The sequence below is a fragment of the Chiloscyllium plagiosum genome, unplaced genomic scaffold, assembly GCF_037043375.1.
Source record: "Chiloscyllium plagiosum isolate Xiang-an unplaced genomic scaffold, Cpla_swu_hap1 HiC_scaffold_42, whole genome shotgun sequence".
Lineage (NCBI taxonomy): Eukaryota > Metazoa > Chordata > Chondrichthyes > Orectolobiformes > Hemiscylliidae > Chiloscyllium > Chiloscyllium plagiosum.
The window spans coordinates 101,314,144-101,334,638 of record NW_028270180.1 but is presented as its reverse complement, the minus strand read 5'-3'; positions in this window follow the sequence as shown (position 1 = coordinate 101,334,638).

Below are 20,495 nucleotides of genomic sequence, written 5' to 3'. Positions count from 1 at the left end.
ACTGTCTCTGGGCACAACTGCCCTGAACAGACACAAGAAATACCGATTTCTCTGGATTTTACTCTCACAGCTCTTACCAGTTAATTGTTTATCATTTATACAATGCAATTCTATCATCTGTTTGTAAAGATGCAAACATCTCATTGCAGTTTGTATGCCTTTTCATTTTTAGAGGTTTTTGTCGCCTTAGCGCAAAAGTAAATGTTCTGTTTAAAATTGACCTGTTTATTGGGATTCAAGGGTCAGACACAGTACGTAATTTTCATGGGTTAAGAAACAGAAATGAATAGAAGAGAGTGGCTGTGGAGACTGATGAGGAGTACGTGACATCCCCACTAGTCCCCAATGTCTTCTTGACAGACAGAATAAAATAAAATGCAGAGAAAGAAGCAGAATGTATTCGGAAGAAGGAATTGCAAGTGACAATGTAAACAAAACAGAATAATTTGAAGTGGAATGGCCGAACAATGATTGGTGTGTGTGTGTGTGCAGATGGATAAGATTGTTCATATGTGCGCAAAGTATTCAGAATGTACAAGAGAGACATAGTTAACAAAATAATGCATGTGGTGTATAAATTTATAAAATATTAGTATGTTATTTAATCTTCAATTGAGATGTTATTTTCCCCTTCTCTCAACGTACCCTCTGCCTCCTGCCCCTTTCTAGCATTCTCTGATCTAATCTCCCATTCTTATCGGGATGTGTATTATACATTCCTGCTTCTGGTGTTCCAACTTGTTTCAGTTAATCCATTTTCTACCAGGAAACATATGCTAGGTTCTGTCAACAGTTGGTGCCTGTCATATTGATGGAAATGAACGTTCTGGCATCAGACCCAGGATTTCAACATATTAATCTGTTGCACATACACTGTACAAAGGACCACAGCACACAGGAATTGTCAAACCAAATACGGAAGTACATCTACTTCTATTAATCATGTAGACTTCTATATTTTTACATGTCCACGTCTATATTCTCTCTCGCTCGCTCACTGTCTTTCCATATAGTTAATAAATCCTCCAATCGTTCTTTGTGTCCCAGGTCTCAAACCTCTCTCCTTCAGTTTACATCTATTGCTCACTTTTGTATGAAATGGCTTATAATTGAGTAATGTAACTAAAAAGACACGAGAGAGGAATTGGCCAGAGTTAATTGGAAGGGGAGCTGAACACGGAAAGATGATGAAGCAGCAATGACAGGAGTTTCTGGAGATAATTCAGGAGCACATCAGAAATTCATCCCAAGTAAGAAGAAAGATATTCAGCAGAAGACAAGGCAGCCGTGAGTGATAACGAACTCAGGGACAGCATAAAAGCAAAATAAAATGCGCACAATGTGGTGAAGATTATTGGGACACGATTACGAAGCCTACAATTTCCAGCACGGATAACTAATAACAGCAAATGGGAGGCGAGGGTGACATATGATATTACGCTTGCTAATCATGTAAAAGAACATTGGAAGAGATTTTTAGACATATAACAAGGAAGACAGGGAGTAAAGAACAAACAAAGGAATGTTGGAAAATGAAGCTTGAATAGTTATGGGAAGCAATGGAATGGCAGAGGAATTGAATACTTTGCAACGGTCTTCACAGTGGAAGACACCAGCAAAATGCCAGAACTTCAAGACAGTCAGACGGTAGAGGTGAGTATAGTGACTACCAGTAAGGAGAAGGTGCTGGGGAAGGTGAAGTTGGATTAATCAGCGAGACCAGTTGGAGAACAGCCCTTCGTTCTGAAGAGATACTGAAGGTGATTGTGGAGGCATTGCTGGTGATGTTTCAGGAAACTTTGGAGTGAGGGTGGACCAGTAAATGTAACCACCCTGTTTAATGAGAGAGGGACACAGAAGACAGGAAATTTTAAATGGCTAGGCAAGTTGAAACCGCTTTATAGAAGGACTTAATGGATCCTTAGGGTTATGAATAGATGCGTGGAGTATAAGAACAAGGAAGTTGTGAAGTATATTGGACGTGGTGTGATTAAGCTACAGCATAACAAGTGTTACACTTACTATGTTATTGCGAACAGCAAAGTTGAAAGTACGATTGAAACGAAGGAAATCAGTTCGAAGCAGACAGGAGCATTAATGACAAAGAGACTGTTTCCTAGACCCTGTCGTGAGAATGTTGAGATAAGCTTGTCAGTAAACAGACTAAAAAAAAGTATATAAAGCACAATAAAATCTGGTGCTGCGGAGGTCTCAATGTGCAACTATGTAGCCAATACATATGAAACTGAAAATGCACAGCAGGTCAGACAGCATCCTAGGAACAGGAAAGTCAACGTTTCAGCATGAAAATCTTCATCAGGATTGGTGCAGGGGGAGGGGGGGCCGGGAAGTTATTAGCGGGAGGGGCGTGGAGCTGGGGGAAGGGGAGGTGTGATGGCGATAGGGGATGCAATTACAGGGATTTTGTGATTGGCCAGTGGGAAGGGTGCAGCGGATATGCAAATAGCTTAAGTCAGGTCAGGGAAGGTGGACATGGGAGAAGGCTATGTGTGGAGAGATTTTGAAGGCAGTGAAGTCAATATTGAGACCATGCACTGTAAGCTCGCCAGCTGAAAGGTCAGGTTGTGTTCACCAGTTTCTGTTTCCCCTCACTCAGACATTGGAAGAGTCCAAGGATGGATCCGCAGCCGGATGAGCTTGAGGTGGTGGTGTGTGGTGAAACGGTTAAAAATTATGTCCCAATACATGTGTGAATCTAACCGGAATGGAGGTGTTGCTTAGTCCCGTGTGAATCTTATTACACACCTCCCCGTGTGAATCTTCTTATCTGTATGTAACCAGAATGGAATGTGTTTTTTAGCCTTGCTCTGCTGTTCACATGAATGTTTATATCTGGAAAAGAGTATATCAGCTGGAAAAGTCTCCAGTTCGGTGAGTCTGCTCCGGGGTTACGTTTAACCGCCGAGCGTGGGTTGTTGGCAACCGCTCTACGAGAACTGACGGCTCCCAGTTCCGGTAACATGTAGAGTGAGTATAAGCCAGACCCGTTGTAAGTATGAGACCTGGTTGTGGCGACGCTGCGGGGAATAAAATGCTCATATTCTAGCAGACTCGCCTCTTGGTCGTTTGTTCTGTGTCAGACTACTCTCCTACGAACCTGACCTTGAGAATTTTTTAAAACATTTGGCGCTGCGAGCAGGGTCAATCGCAATTGAGGAGAGATTTTGATACAGAACAATGTTTTGGAAAAAGACTAAGAAACCAGAAGAACAAACTGTGGAGGTCCCGACCGTCCCGGGATGGCATGGATGTGGGCATGTACGTGGCAGTTTGTTTGAGAAATGGTGGGGGGCGACCGGAGGAACCCCAGGGTCGCTGCTGTCCACCCTTGAGAGGATCCCAGTCCTGCCGAAGAACCCCTTGCCTGGGGTACAGCGGAGGAGGTGGGCATGTCCAAAAAGCTGAAGCGGAGTTAACAGAATTGAATGGGATTGAACTGAACTGAACTGAGTGGAACTGAAGTGAATCAAATTGAACGGAACAAAATGGAACTGAGCTAAATTGAATTGAAATGGACGGAACTGAATTGAACACAATTGAATTGAACTGAACAGACCTGAACTGAGCTGAATTGAACTACACTGAATTGACTGAACTGAAATTAACTGAAACGAATTGAACTGAATTAAGCATAATGTAACACATGTATTGGGCCAAGCAGTGGAATGTGGTGTAAAATTATGTCCCAATACATGTGTGAATCATAATGTAACACATGTATTGGGCCAAGCAGTGGAATGTGGTGAAACGGTTAAAAATTATGTCCCAATACATGTGTGAATCTAACCGGAATGGAGGTGTTGCTTAGTCCCGTGTGAATCTTATTACACACCTCCCCGTGTGAATCTTCTTATCTGTATGTAACCAGAATGGAATGTGTTTTTTAGCCTTGCTCTGCTGTCCACATGAATGTTTATATCTGGAAAAGAGTATATCAGCTGGAAAAGTCTCCAGTTCGGTGAGTCTGCTCCGGGGTTACGTTTAACCGCCGAGCGTGGGTTGTTGGCAACCGCTCTACGAGAACTGACGGCTCCCAGTTCCGGTAACATGTAGAGTGAGTATAAGCCAGACCCGTTGTAAGTATGAGACCTGGTTGTGGCGACGCTGCGGGGAATAAAATGCTCATATGCTAGCAGACTCGCATCTTGGTCGTTTGTTCTGTGTCAGACTACTCTCCTACGAACCTGACCTTGAGAATTTTTTAAAACATGGTGTGGGGGAGTAATTGAAATGGAAGGCAACTGGAATGTTGGGTTGGTTAAAGAGTGCAGAGAGCGGATGCTCCATGAATAAGTCCCTGAATCTCCCTTTGGTCTCCCTGATAGAGAGGAGACCACATGGAGAGTTGAAGACGTGCTTGCTGGGGCAGGATCAGGCTCTATATGGAGCACCAGTGCTCTGCACGCAACAACCAACCCGACGTTTGAGTTACCTTCTATTTTAATTCCCCATTCAACTCGTCCGGGCACATGTCCATCCTTAGCCTGACCACTGTCAGACGAACACCACGTGAGAGTTTACCTTTGAAGATGATAGCCCAATGGCCTCAATATTGACAGGAGCATCACCAAAATCCCTCCCCCCGCAGCCTTAACCCATTTCCGTACTCCCTGATCAGACCCACCCAGTCCATCTTCTCGCTCACATCTCCGCTCGAACATTCCCACTGACCATCACAGTAACCTCATACCTGCATGTATACACCACCATCATACCTACCCTTCACCCTTTCATATCTCATCACGCCATTTCTGGGCTCCCCTCCACCTCACCAGTCCTGACAAAAGGTCCAAGATCAAAATATTGCCTTTTTGCTCCTCTGATTCTGTCTGGTCTGCTGCGTTTATCCAGCTCCAAGTTTATTACCTCTGGCCTCTCGCACCTGTAGTACTTACTCTCTCCAATTTGTGGAACTATGTAGTCTACATGTAAGAAGAAATACATTTGGACATTTGAAAAGATCACTAACTCATTCCTCATTTCTTAACAACCCAACACACACCTTCCAGAAAAAGCAGCATTTCACTTGTAATCTTTCAATCTCGCCTCCTGTCATTGCTACTCACAACTCAGTCTCCTTTAAATTGGGGAGACCAAACAGAGACTGCATTGAGGAACACTCCCATTCTGTCTGAAGGCAGAGCCCTGACCCTCCCATTGTTTCCCATTTCAATAACCTACCTTGCTCTCATGCTAACATTTCAGTCCTGGGAAGCTGCAATATTCCAAATAACCACAACCCAGGCTCGAGTAACACCTCACATTTCACTTTGGTACGTTACAGCCTGTATCAGTTAATACTCAACTCCATAACTTCACAGCCTGACGCCATTATGGCTGTTCTCAAATCTTCATACATTCCTTCTCCTGTTCTCCCAATGGACTTGCCCTGTATGTGAACCGTTTGTCTTGCACTCAATTAACGAACCCAATTCCCCCCTTTACAATCTAATGTGTACTCATTTTACATTCGATTATCTTTTACCTCAAACAAAAGTCCATATGTCAGTGGCATTACGCGTGCACACCGTCTGTTTTCCGTCAGCCTTACACTATCTCTGGCAAGGGATTTAAAAGCCCTTTTTCCAACCCTTTTCTGTTCTGAAGAAGTGTCACACTGGACTTGAAACGCTAACTCTTTTTCTCTGTCTCTGTTGAGGCTGCAGATCTACCGTGCTTCTCCAGAAATGAACAAAACACATTTTCAATAAAACAACTAACTGTTGCTACTGGAAATCTGAAACCAGAACAAAAAAGGAATCTGTGAGCCTTGAAGAACGATCACTGGAACCAATGATTAACTCTACTTTCATGCCACAGATGCTGCCAGACCTGCTTAACTTCCCCAGCAATTTCTGTTTATCAACACGTTTCAAAGATGTGTGTCAACGTTGCTCAAACCACCTGTCCAACCTGGAGTCCATATACCGGGTAGTGAATGATAACACCAGTTGCACAAATTCATTGGTTCTGAAACTACGTAAGGCTGGCACCACTGACACGACAGAGCACTTACTCTTAGTCAGGGAGAGAAACAGAGGGAGATGTTTTCACTCTAAACACAGAAGGTAGCACATAATGGAAGGAAAAGGATTCAGATGAATATATTAAAGTGTGTTGAGGAATGAGACAAGCTGTAAGTGTGACACCATGGAGAAACCCTCAGTGGACTGAAAATATAAAATTGGACGTGTACCACATTAGAAACCAGAGTAGGTCGCTGAGTACATGGATGATGGGTGAATGGGTCTCGGTGTGAACTGGGCAACAGGTAATAGAACTGTATTGGAGATATTGCAGCTCAAACCGTGTATTCCATGTGGTGCTGTACACCACAGAATCAGCAGAAGCAGAATTATATTTAACTATTATCTGTAACTTTGTGCCCCGGATAATCCCTCAGTCTACCATTACCATCAAGCTGATCTATGGTTCAGTGACGTGTGTGGGTAAACATGCCAGGGTCAGAACCATGTGTACCTAAAACTGATGACAACCCGTTAAAGATACCATACTTGACTGGTTACATTCCAAACAGCAGAACTAACATCTGATAGAGAGGGCGCAATGATCCCAAGACTAACACATCAGATCGAAACTCAGCAGTCCTGCCACACCCAGTCATAAATGGATTAGTCAACTAACTGCATGGCAGGGTCATAAACATGTCCCCATCCGAAATAATGGTACATCCCTGCACATCAGTACAATAGACAAGGATTCGTATCTACCCTATACTCAGCCAGAAGTGTTGAGTTTATGATTCAACTCGCCTCGTCAGGGTGCTCACAGATTCATAGATTTGATTCGCTCGATGTGACATGAAGAAACATTTGAACACAGTAGATACGATACAAGCAATGTACAACAAGCTCTGTCCCTGGGGAAGCTGTTCCATTTCATTTCCGATTCTGACATCTATCTGGCAATGTGGAAAATTACTATGACAAGCCCCTTACGATAAAAATAATTACATTGAGACCAATATCACCCCCTCAATTCAATCACGACAGTCAAATTGCTGGGAGTTCTTTTCGACAAAGCTGTCAAGCAGCAGAAAAAATACCTGCTCCGTGTGGTTTCCGATAGGTCCCCATGTGGAGATGGTGCTGTTGTGGAAATGTCACTGGATTACGAATCCAGACCAGGCTAATGCTCTGGCAGCTGGTGGAAGTTAAAGGCAATTAATAAAATGTCGAGATCTAAAATGTGGTGTCCGTGATAGTGACCTTGAAGTCAATGTCGATTGTAAACACCAATCTGCTTCCCCAATGTACTTTCAGGAAGTGAATTTCCCGTGCTTTCCTGGTCTGGCCTCAAAGTGACCCCAGACACACAGCCATGTGATAAATTCTTCAATGGTCTCTGAATCAGCCAAGCAAGACACTCAATTGTAGCAAACTACTCCGAGGTCTTAAAGGACAACACGACAGAACAGCTGGCACCAGCCTCGTTATCAGTAAAGGGAACGGGAAACACAGTCCTGTCGACCCTGCAGTGACCTCCTTCCTAACACCTGAGTGCTTGTGACAACATGGACAGTGCTTTCCCACAGACTGCACAGAAACATCGGGGAAGGAGTATGTCATTCAACTCAGTGAGCCTCTCACGTTCTCATCATGGCCGAGAATCTCCTCATTGCATTTCTCCTACAGCATACTGAGTTATATAGCAATTGATTCCGTCTTAAAATGTTTGAGATGTTTGCGAACATCTGGGACCCAACAACATATTCCTGAGATTCTCCACGAACCTTCATCTCCAATAAAATGATCCTTTTATTCCAGTGTTTCCGGTCCAAGGGCTCCTTTGCTGGAGCTTGTACACTCTGACCTGATTCCTTTTTCTTATTTTCTCCCCCACCTTTCTCTCTGTAACTTACTGGCCTCAAGCTGGACCCAGAGTTTGGACCTCAAGCTGAGCTCAGTGAGGAGGAGAGTGAGACATTACTTACTTCTCCGAAGCAAGCACATGACCTGGAATTGGCAGCTGCTACATCAGCAGAGGCATCGTAGACGAGATAGGGCCCAGCAGCAAAAGGTGATGTCTGAGGATTGGAGACTTGTTGCTGATTGGCTCCTCCACTGGTGGTGATGAAGCGGATAGTGGAAGGCCATCATGGTAACAACGATGAGGTTGGTCTAGCAGTAAGAGACATGCCTCTGACATTGGAATGGCCTGGCACAGTGGGCAATGAGCCGGTGATGGTGGAGTATCTGCCCAGTGGCAAAGATGGTGCCTGAGGATCAATGTTGCTGGGGTCTGGTATTGATGGTGATGTAGCTGTCATGAGGGATTGGGTTGCAGGGCTGGTCCATGGTGAAGAGCTGGCTCACAACCCATCAACTCTCTTGAAGCTGTATCCTCTGTTTATTCCATTTTCCTTCAATTTCTCAAAATGGCACCACGTTGTGGCAACACGTGAAAGCTTTTCCCTGTATTTTGTTGTATTTATCCTGTAAAATACACCTGATCATAAAATCAAAATTTAAAAAAAATCTTTTACTCACTCTTTCCGGCCAGCTGTCCCGTTCTGAAACCATGTCCAAATATTCCCCACAATCCTATATGTTTTGATTTTGCACACTGGGCTTGGGACTTCACCAAAAATCCTTCTGAAAATTTCCCTCGTAATCTTATCCTTCTGAATCACCTCTCCCCCAGTGTTCTCTGCTCCAAAGTAAACAACCCAAGCTTACCCAGCCTCTCTCCATAGTTGATATGCTCCATCCCAGGGAACATCCTGGTGAATCTCCACTGCATTCCTCCACTACAATCACATCCTTCCTGTAATAATGTTCGCAGAACTACACAAAGTGTTCCGTCTTGGGCTAATCATAGACTTGTATAGCTCTGACGATGTATATGTTGGTGAATGAAGGTTGTGCCTACGGTTCCCTCTGCCTTCTTAACTAACATATTAACCTCAGCCAAAAAGCGTGTTGCTGGAAAAGCACAGCAGATCAGCCAGCATCCAAAGAGCGGGAAAGTCGATGTTTTGAGAATAAGCTCTTCATCAGGAATGTGGCCATTATTCCTTAATGACAACTTATGCTTGAAACGTCGACTCTCCTGCTCCTTGGATGCTGCCTGACCGGCTGCTTTTCCAGAACCACACTTAGTGATTCTCTCAAATATCTGCAGTCCTCACTTTTTCCCTAACTTGTTAACCTGTGCAGTCACATTCAGGGATCTATGGATAAACACCCTCTGAGCTTCCCAGTGTGCTGCCTTTCATTGCATACCCCTACTTGCGGTTCCTTCTTCCAAAGTGCATCACCTCATATTTATCAGGGTTACTTTCCATCTGACCATTCCATCTGTATCTTCTTGTAACATAAGGCCTTCCTCCTCACTGCCAACCACCCGGCCAATCTTTGTGTCAAACACAAACTTAATTATCACACTCCCCCACACCACCCCCACCCACACACACACATTCACATCTAGATCATTTATGAATGCCACAAATAATAAGGGACAGAGCACTGATCCCTGTAGTACACCAGCAGACATTAGTCTCCAGTTACACAAACAGTCTTCCGCCACCACCCACTGTCTCTTGCCACTAAGACAATGTTTCATGTAACTAATTAAGTTACCCTTGATATCATGACTTTTTTAATATATCAGTTTCCCATATCTGGATTTGTCAATGGCCTTGTTGAAAAACCATATAAACAACATCCTCGAAACTATACAATAAATTTCATTTGGAATGGCTTCCCCTGATGATGTCATGCTGACTATCCCTGATCAATCCTTGCCTCTCTAAATGAAGATCAATTTTCTCCTTTCCTACTTTCTCCAATACTTGGCCTAACACTGATCTACTACTGACTGTTCTACAACTCCCCGGTCTATTCCCGCCACCCTTCCCATAAAGTGGGACCACATTAGTTGTCCTCCAGTCATCTGGCATCTCCAACTTCCCTCTGGCCAGATTCGACTTACGTATTTGACTCAGGGCCTTTTGTACTTTGTCTCCAATAGCAGCCTGTGTTACAACTCACCCAGATCTGGCAATCAGTCCAATTTTATACCAGCCAAAGCCTCTGATCCCTGCTCGCATCTTGTATCAGTATGTTCAAGAGCTTCCCAATCCATCTTTTTGAATTCTGTCCATGCATCCTCCTTTTCCCAAGTAAAACAGATATGGAGCTCTCATGTAGCAATCGATCAATGTTCTCCAGCTTCAGACACAGAGTGCTCCCTTGGTCTCGAATGTTCCCTAATTGTTTCCTGGTTATTCTGTTCTGATTGATGTACGTGGACAACATCTTGGGACTATCCCTAACCTTGCCTGGCAGAAATTCTTCATGCCCCTGTGTCAGTCCGTCTCTCTGTGTGAACTTTCTAAGCTTCACTGCGATCTCCTTCCATTTTGTCAATCACTGGAGAACACATACTGAATTTCTCCATCAGTTAATGTTGCATCTAATAAAATGGACATGAAAGTAACTGTTTAGTTTCTCTTAAATTCCCTAGTTCTCTGCATGAATTTATCTTGTGTGGATATTCACCATTCCGCACGTGTCTTTGCCTTCACTTTCCCATCAAGTATCGAGAGAAGCGTTTGGTCATCCTTATGTTTCTTGTTACTTTGCATTGTTGTTCTTTTTGGATTTCTTATCAGTTCAGTGATCCTCCTTTGCTGTCTCCCAGATATTTCTGAATCCATTGCTTGCCACAATATCTGGCATTTTTCTGAGCTGCTTCCTTTGATCTAATGCAATCTTTAACTTATTTTGTTAACTATTGTTAAGTCACCTTACCCTTTGGCTGTTTGCCCTGTGGTGGATATGTATATATTGTACATGTTATAGTGTTTATTTAAACAACAACCATTGCCTGTCTGCCAGTAAATCTTTTTCATGTACTTCTCCAATTCACTGAAGCTAATTTGCCCCTCATACATTCATCACTTACATGACTCAGGTTTTTGACCACAATTAAAAAAAAACGTTTGTATTCAGACGTCATATAAAATTCAATACTTTATGATTAATATTCCCAGCACCTCCTTTACAGCAGTGTTTTCAATTAGCTCTTCTGATCACATAACATCAATTCGAAAACTTCCTGACCTCTACCTCAGTGCTCAAAATACTGTTAAAGGAAACCATCTCAAACATGGTCATGAAATCCATTTTCCCAGCATTAGCATTCACATAGGTTAACACAGGTTAGATGTAGCTTGTAGCTGGTCATTATCACTGTAGTACCCACAAACCTACGTATTTATTTCCCTGTTTTATAATATACCCAACCTCTGTATTGCAGCTTTCACTTTGATATATAACTTGCATCAATGTTTGTTTCTCCTTGCTATCTCGAAGCTCCACCTTACCAGGTTCTGTTGAATCTGAGCGATGTGACCGCTGGGGAGATTAATGGTAGATTCAGGTGAGACATTTTGTGAGGCTTTTGTGGACATTGAAATAATCTCGTCACGTTATTCGTTCTTCTCAAGTTTCATTGTGGTATTTTCACGAGATCTCCCCTTATGCTGGTGGAGAAGAGAAGGAGAATGTTCTCTCAGCAATGCTATGTATTTCCCGCAGACAGCTGAGACTGCTCTAAACTGGGTGGGAACCTTACAGCAGGCTGGTGAAGTGTTGCTGCTGCTGTAGAGTATCCTAACGAGATCACATCTGGAATCGTGTGTACATATTTAGTCTCCTCACTGAAGAAAGGATGTTATTATATTGGAAGAAGCTCAGAGATGGTTCCCTCAACTGATTACTTCAATTAAGGTGTTAAAATATAAAGAAAGGGTGATAAGGTTGAGCCAATACCCATTGGAATTTATGAGAGTGAAAGATGATCCTATTTTTACATAGAGTACCAGAAGGAGTCAGCAACAGAAAACAATTATACAGCCAATGGAGGAATCCATTCCACTTCTCCAGCCTGTTACACAGGAACAGCAGAAGGATATTCAAGCTTTCGACCCTGTTACACCAGAACAGGATGAGGCTATTCAGCCCATGGAGCATGATATACAGTTACAGGAGGAGGCCAATCAGCTCCTCGATCCAATAACACTGGACCCAGAGTAGGCTGTGCAGCACCAGTATCCTTTTACACAGCAACAGGATCAGCCCATTCAGCCTCCTCAAGTCTGTAACACAGGAATTGGAAGAGACTGGAAGAGGTCATTCAGCATGAGAATTAGAGAAGGGGATAAAATTATTTGAGATTTGTTGTGTAAAGGAAGAGTTTATTCACACATGTATCTGATATATGGGAACCCGAGAATACCAATCACTCCCTTGATCCCATTTCAGGGATGCAGAAGGTGATTGTTCAGTATGAGCCTGTTATGAAGGAATATGAAGTGACCCTTCAGCTCCTCAAAAAGTAACAAAGCGACAGGAAGATTTCACAAGCCCTCAAGCTCCTGCCGTATCATCAGAAGGAGGAGAAGCAGGTCTTGAATATGTAAATCAGGATGTTCGTCCATTGAGACTATAATGCAGGAACACGATGCGGACATTCAGTCCATCGAGTGTGTAAACCAGGAACAGAATTATTCCATTCAGACACTCATGCCGCTTACACAGCGATTGGAGCAGATCTTTTAAAGCTTTGTGCCTGTTACACAGTAACACGGGAACGGGAAATTAGAGGTTACTGAAAGGGTAGGAATTAGGATAATCATCTTCAGTAACGAATAAAATTGGTGAGCAAACTGTTGGGAACTAAGGGAAATAGTGAGAATCCACTATTAATTAATTAACAACAGGAGATTTGCAAAGTCAAAATGGAATACATCAGAATCAGCATGGTATTTAAAAGAATTTATTTGTTCGAGTTCTTTAAATATGTGACAAGCAAAGTAGACGATAGGGATCCTGGAAGCGTAAAGTATCTGGAATTTGAGAAAGCATTGATTAAAGCGCTGCACAAAATATTAAGCTGCAAAATAAGAGGGCATGAGTTTGGGAGGACGTCATTCGCTTGGATAGAGGGCTAGTGACCCAATAAAATACAGAGAGATGGAATAGTTGTTTCGTTTCATGGCTGGCACCTTTTGGGGTTCTATAGAGTTCAGACCACATGACCCGACTATTTGCCATCTATTGTATTACTTGGATGAGAAGATAGAAAACACTACAGCCACATGTTCAGCTGATACTAAAACAGGTGGCGAAGTAGGTTGATGCAATGAAGATGTAGAAAATTATAAATGGACATGAACAGTTTATATGAACGGGCCAACATCTTGCAGATAAAATTTAACGTGCATATGTATGGGATTATCCATTTCGATCAGAGGAATCGAACTTATTATGCAAATGGAGAGCAACTTCAGAGTGCTTACGTGCAGAGGCATCTGGGTGTCCATGTGCATACCACAGAAAACTCACATGCAGGTACAGCAGAGAATGAGAAAGTGCAATTTCTGTATTTACTTCTAACCGAATACGGTATAAAGGAAGGGAAGAATTGCTGCAACTCTGCAAGGTATTAGTGAGACCGTAACTGGCGTACTGTGTACACTTTTAGCTCCCTGGCTGCAGAAGGATGTAGTTACAATGAAGACGGTTCAGAACAAGTCAATTCGATCAATTCCAGAGATGAATTTCTCTTTTGAAGAGCTTTTGAGTAATTCAGGCCGATACATCTGGGTTTAGAAGAATGAGAGGAGACCCCGTTGAGGTCTGGAGGATGCTTAAGATGATTGACAATGTCGGTGTGGAGTGGATATTTCTTCATGTTGGGCAATCTAGGTCAAGAGATCATAGTTTTAGGTTAAGGCTGAGCAGATTTAAAACAGGAGTGAGGAGAACTTACTTCCCTCAAAGGGTTGTGAGTCTGTGTAATTCACTGTCCCGGAATGCAGTGGGTGCTGTAACATTGAGTAAATGATGGGAGAGGAGAGCGGCAAGAAAGTGGGACTGAGGCCACGATGACATCAGTCATGATTGTATTAAATGGCGGAGCAGGCTCGCGGGGTTGGATTGTTCCTCGTTCTTATTCAGCCCTTCGACTGTGCTGCACAAGAATGGGAGAGTACTGGTTATCAAACAGGAAGCAGGCACTCCAGAAAAATCAGACTCAATCAGTTCGACAGAACGTAGCCAGTGGAGTCACACTGTGACCAGCGTTGGGTCCTCAGCTCTTTACAATCTATATCAATGATCAGGAGGAGTTGAACAGGCAAGACATTAAGTTATCAAGAGAATGTGGAGAGTCTGCAAATTGACATGGACAGATAAATCAATGAATAATAGTTTACCAGGTAGAATATAACGGAATATACTACCTGCAATCTGTTTCAGGAAGTTTGTAAGGCAGTATGATCCTGTAATGAAGAGGGATTACAAGGCTGAGTAAAACAGCGTGTTCTGGAGGTTTCACTCTGGCCCATTCAGACATGGGAAGTGTTGATCCATCTGACTGATGCTCTGCTCCCTGATGTTCCTCGTGGCACCTATGCTGTCAATACAAACGGGATATTATGATGTGATTGGTTGTCGGTGTGGAGTGGTGAGGTGGAACGTGCTTGGAGCCATGTACGAAGAGGACGGCCTTTATCCAAGATTCTATCCTTTCTTTCCAAATGGAGATCTGAGGACGATGGGAATAGCTGACTGTTTCTGAATGAACAGGCTGTGGCTGCTGCCAGGACAGTGGGCATTCACTAACATTATGTCCTGTGCATGGGCACACTGTAACATTAGTGAGGTGAGAGTTCCTTCAGTTCTACTACCTCTCCCCATTGACATGGGGACGCCACAGAGCTATGTACACCATCGGGAATCCCACCATTTTGGGTAAACAAGGATACACCCTGCTGAGGAGAAAACATTCACTTCATCCACCATGTATATATATATATATCCTCCGTCGCTGAATGGTGACATTGATGGTGAGATACTGGGCGATGATGGATATGTCACCCAATTCCTGCCCGGAAAGTTCCGGATCACAGAAGCTGAATAAAGCTGTGACCCTAACAGCCAAAGTCAGCACCGTCCTTCCTCTGGTGTGAAGCTGCAGGTCGTGTTGAAGGAGGTGACACCACTCTGTGACCAACTCCTTATTCACTCAGTCCCCTCACACTCTGCTCCTGGGTTAAGTGGAGCTTGGGAAGCTGTTCCTGAAAAGCACAGGACAGATCCAGCAGACCCCACACACACTGACTCGTGGTTTCAAATCTTCCATCTCTGCAGCCTCTGCTCGATTTATTGTTCATGTTACAGACTAGATGCTGTAACTACAGATCCCATGCTCACCAAATTCTCGGTTATCCCTGAATATCTGGGGCAGCTCACTGCACAAGCTCCGAAAACCATCCCCGGCACCTCCACTGACGTTTCAATTACAGGACACGAACAGAAGCCCCTCAGATACAAATGTTCTGGCACAGATCAGACACCCTCAAAACATTTTACCTTTTTTAAAACGTAGATATGAATCGGATGTTCCAGATGTGTTGTGACTGGTCAAACCTCTCGATGTTAAGCAAAATACAATTCATTCAAACGCTCTATTAAAACACAATCAAAGAGATGAATAATTTGAGATATCTTCTCTATTGGAACACTTGTGCAAACAATAGATACAGTGCCTTCAAATAATTAACTGTGCTAATCCAGGAACATCCCATAGATGTACCCCTCGGCAAAAGGGTAAATTCAAACACAGAATCTTACGTGCAATCAAGGAGGAAATAACATCAAGAGCGATTTCAGAGAGAAGAGCATCCAGAGATTATGTATCGAAGCTTCCAATCTTCTGGGATCCCAAACAGCTTCAGAACGTTACAGCTAAAATCAAAACGAGAGGATATGGTCTGGGAGAGCTGGCCACTGCCCTTCTATTGTTCCCACTGTTATAATAAAATCTAAAAGCCTCCTCAGTTATTTACTTCAGCCGTTTTCAGTAGCCGGTTCGTGACCTCAGCCTTTAAGACCCCTCTTCAAAAAAATCCAAGAGAAAATAAACTTTTTAAAGTGATAGTATCGTCACAAATCCCCATTTAAAAAAAAAGAATCATCAATATACAAAGACGCCTCATTTTTAATCCTTTATTCTTACTTTTTAGTAGACTACAATACATATATATTGCATTGACATTAAGCATGGAAGCATTCATAACTCCATTCTATTTCAGTCAGTTTACTCCAGTCACAGAATACCGCTGTCTTTCTTCATCCAAGTCTCGACAACTTGGCAGCAAGTACGGTTTCTCATCTTGTTACCTGTATAACTTCAAAATTGAATGGCAACAATAATAACCTCTATCTGAACAGACCGGAAGTTTTCTCCTTTTTTTTTCCAAAAACGGTTCAGCATTATGATCCTATATAGATTTGTCTCAGGCACGTTATTTGCAAGTTAAATTCTGAGATGTTGTAACGCCAACACCAGGCTCAAGGTCTCCTTCCCAATTGTGAAATATTTCTGTTGATGGTTTCACTGGACACTCCAACCACACATTACATAATGGAGCACGTCGCATGTCTCTCATAGTCCTTCTCAATGATATATCTCCTCATGTCTCAGCTTTAAAAGATTTACATGCTTCTGTACCTCTAAATGCTGTAACCCTTTACCTGCTACTACTGGCCTATGCCAGTAAACCTTACTCTCATAGGTATGTATTTTAAGAAGATCTCGCACATTCTTCTCAATCCCTCACGGAAGCCAAACTTTGAGTTATGGGCCAACTAATAATCATCAGCCATTTCAGCTTCTCATCTTGCCATTGTAACTCTCTGTTCTTCCACACGAGTCCTCACGACTGCAGGAAGTGAATATTTGAACTCCTCCAAAATAAGAATCTCTCTCAGAGTGCCATAGGTTTGCTTCGTTTTTCATACCCCTTCCCACCTTTCAAAATTACTTTGTTTGATTCTTTCAAACTCAATATACGTTTAACCAGGGACGCTTTTTAGATTCCTGAAACACTGTCTGTTGGCTTCTGACAAATTGTCATATGTACTTCAGATGGCTTTCTTCACCTCCTCATACTGGCCAGAACCTCCTCCGATATGGATGCAAATACCCCACTCCTTATACCTACCAGTTTTGTTTGGATCAACTACATCCACATGGTCAGTGGCCACTGCATTTGTTTAGCCACTTTCTCAAATGAAATTAAAAACACTTCTACATCCTTCTCATCAAATGTAGACAATTCCTGAATGTATTTAAACAGGTACCCGTCAGGCCTTTGGCTACCATAGAATTCCGAATCCTCACTATCCTCCTCCTTCAGCCTACCGTCTACCTTCATCGTCACTCTTCTAAGTCGACTTTTCTCTCAAATTGATAACATTTGAATTTGAAGCTCACTCTCTTTCTGCATTTCTTCTCTCCTTTTCTGTTTCCCTTCTTCCTCTCCTTTTCTTTAATTCTACATAAAATCATATTTCAAACTGTTTTACTTCCGTTCTGTGCTCAAGCTGCCTCATCTGCAATTGAATTCCAGCCATTTCCAAAGATTCTGATGGTATTCCACCAAAATTCAAATGCCAAGCTAAATCTGTATTTATTTCCTTTCCTCACAGGCAAACACAAACCCAACTCCAGTTTGTCTGCCAATTCCAAAAACCTTGCCTTGCTCAGCCTTTTGCAAAATCTCTAACTTCACTTCTTTCACACATAGAGCATTCTTAGAGACAGAAAGAACCATTACTACACAAATCACTGTTTAAACCAACTGAATTCAACACCAAGAACAAAAGACACCAGCAACTACCAAACCTGGGCGTCAACATTGTCTTATAGTAAAGGTAGATGTGAAGTGAGTGTTCCAGATGTTATGCGGCTGGTCAGACCACTCAACTTTAAGCAAAACACAAATTATTTAAACACTCTAATAAAAACACACATAAAAAGAAGAGGAGTTTAGAATAACTTAACTACTGGAAACCGCAACAGTATAATAGATGCAGTACCTTCTACTAATGAACTGTTCCAATGTACGATCATCCCATAATCTCATCCCTTGGAAAAAAAAGACACATCCAAGGCCAATCAGTCTTGCACGCAGTTCTCCAATCCAGGAGGAAACAGCATCAGGACAGATTTCAGAGAGAATAGCAGCTCGGGATCATTTACTGAAGCGTCCAATCCTTCACTGACCGCAAGCACCTGGTTACTGTTACAGCTCAGAAAAACTGGAAAGCCTGGTCTGTGCGAACTGACCATTGTTATCACTATTTATAAAAAAAACCCTAAAAGCCTCCTAAGTTATTTACTTCAGCCATTTTCAGTAGGCAGTTCGGCTTTTAAGATATCTGTTTAAAGAAAAGGAGCAAATAATCTTTTTTAAAGTGTCAGCATTGTCAGGGATGCTAGACACTTGGTCCTTTACAATAATACTGAACGGGCTTCCTCGTGTTACTGACCACGCGATCAGCTCAAAGGGACAAACACAGGAGTCAGACGTTCAGTGGACAGGCACAAACCAAGTTTCAAAGACGTGACTCAAAGCTGCTGAAACCGCTGTCCAACATAGAGCACTACACAGAGCACACCGGGAAGTGAACAGCAGACCGACACACACACCCCTGTCCAACATGGAATACCACATGGGATACACCAGGAAGTGAATAACATCCCAATGCACACACCCATTTCCAACATGGAGCAGCACATGGGACATACCTGGAAGTGAACAAAAGCCCGACACGCACAGCCCCGTCCACGGGGAACCACATTGGACACACTGGAAAGTGAACAACAATCTGGCACACGCTAACACCGACCCACCCACCCCCGCCTCGTCCATGGAGCACCACATGGGACACAATGGGATGTGAATAACAACATGACACACACTTTCATTGTTTCTGAGCTTCGCAATGCCAGCAATTGATACACAATGGAGCCAAACACCAAGGCCAGGGAATGATACAGAGGGTCAGAGAAAGATTCACATTGAAGACAGAAACAGACAATTAATTAAGTGAGAACATATTGTGGAAATAATTGTAAAAACAGAGCAGTGTGACTAACTGGAATATTGAACCCATACAGAATAAAATTACAAGGACAATGAATAACGGTATTTTCAGATCAGCTGAAATGGATTGTTTCATCAAATTCTGAATCGGTTTCACAGATCACTTCAAACAACATAAACTGTGAGAAGACCAACATGGAGAGATGTGCAGAACATGCAAGTGTATTGCTCAGTAAACTGGATTATCTGCCCAGCATGGGTGTGTGTGTGTATGTGTGTGTGTGCGTGTGGGTGTGTGTGGATGGGTATGAGTGTGTGGGTGTATGGTTGTGTGTGTGGGTGTGTGTGGGTGTGTGTATGGGTGTGTGTGCGTGGGTTTGTGTGTTGGTGTATGTGGGTGGATATGTGTGTGTGTGGGTATGTGTGGGTGTGTGTCTGTGTGTGGGTGTGTCTGTGTGCGCGGGTGTGTGGGTGTGTGTGTGGGTGTGTGTGGTGTGTGTGGGTGTGTGTGGCTGTGGGTGTGTGTGGGTGTGTGCGTCTGTGGTGTGTGTGGTGTGTGTGGTGCGTGTGTGGGTGTGTGAGGTATGTGTGTGGGTGAGTGTAGAGATGTGTGTGGGTGAGTGTGTCGGTGTGTGTGTGGGTGTGGGTGTGAGTGTGGGTGTGTTTGTGTGAGGGTGTGCGTGTGGGTGGGTATGGGTGCGTGTGTGGTGTGTGTTAGGTGGGTGGGTGTGAGTGTGTGAGGGGTGTGTTTGTGGGGTGTGTGTGAGGGTGTGTGTGGGTGTGCCTGGATGTGTGCGTGTGTGAGGGTATCTGTGGGTGAGTGGGTGTGGTGTGTGTGTGGGCGTATGTGTGGAGTATGTGTGCTGTGTGTGGTGTGTGTCTGGGTTTGTGTGGTGTGTGTGTGGGTGTGTGTGTGGATGTGTGTGTGGGTGTGTGTGTGGGTGTGGGTGTGGATGTGTGTGGGTGTGTGGGGTGTGTGTGTGTGGGCATGTGTGTGGGTGTGGGTGTGTGTGGGTGTGTGGGGTGGGTGTGTCTGGGTAGTGTGTGGGTGTGGGTGTCTGTGTGTGGGTGTGTGTGAGGGTGTATGTGTGTGTGTTTGTGTGTGTGTAGGTGTGTGTGGGTGTGTGTGTGTGTGTGTGGGTGTGTGGGTGTGGTTGTCTGGGTGTGTGTGGGTTTGTGGGTGTGTATGGGTGTGTGTGTGTGAGAATGTGTGGGTGTGTGTGTGTGTGTGTGTGTGTGAGAGTGTGTGTGAGTGTGTGGGTGTGTGTGGGTGGGTGTGTGTGAGTCTGTGTGTGGGTGTGTGTGTTTGTGTGAGGGTGTGCGTGTGGGTTTGTGTGGGTGTGTGTGTGTGTGGGTGTGTGTGTGGGTATATGTGTGTGTTTGTGTGTGTGTGTATGTGGGGTTATGTGTGAGTGGGTGTGTGCGTGTGTGTGGGTGTGTGTGTTGTGTGTGAGTGTGTTTGTGTGTATGGGTGTGTGTTTGGGTTTGTGTTGGTATGTGTGTGTGGGTGGATGTGTATGTGTGTGCTTGTGGGTTTGTGGGTGTGGGT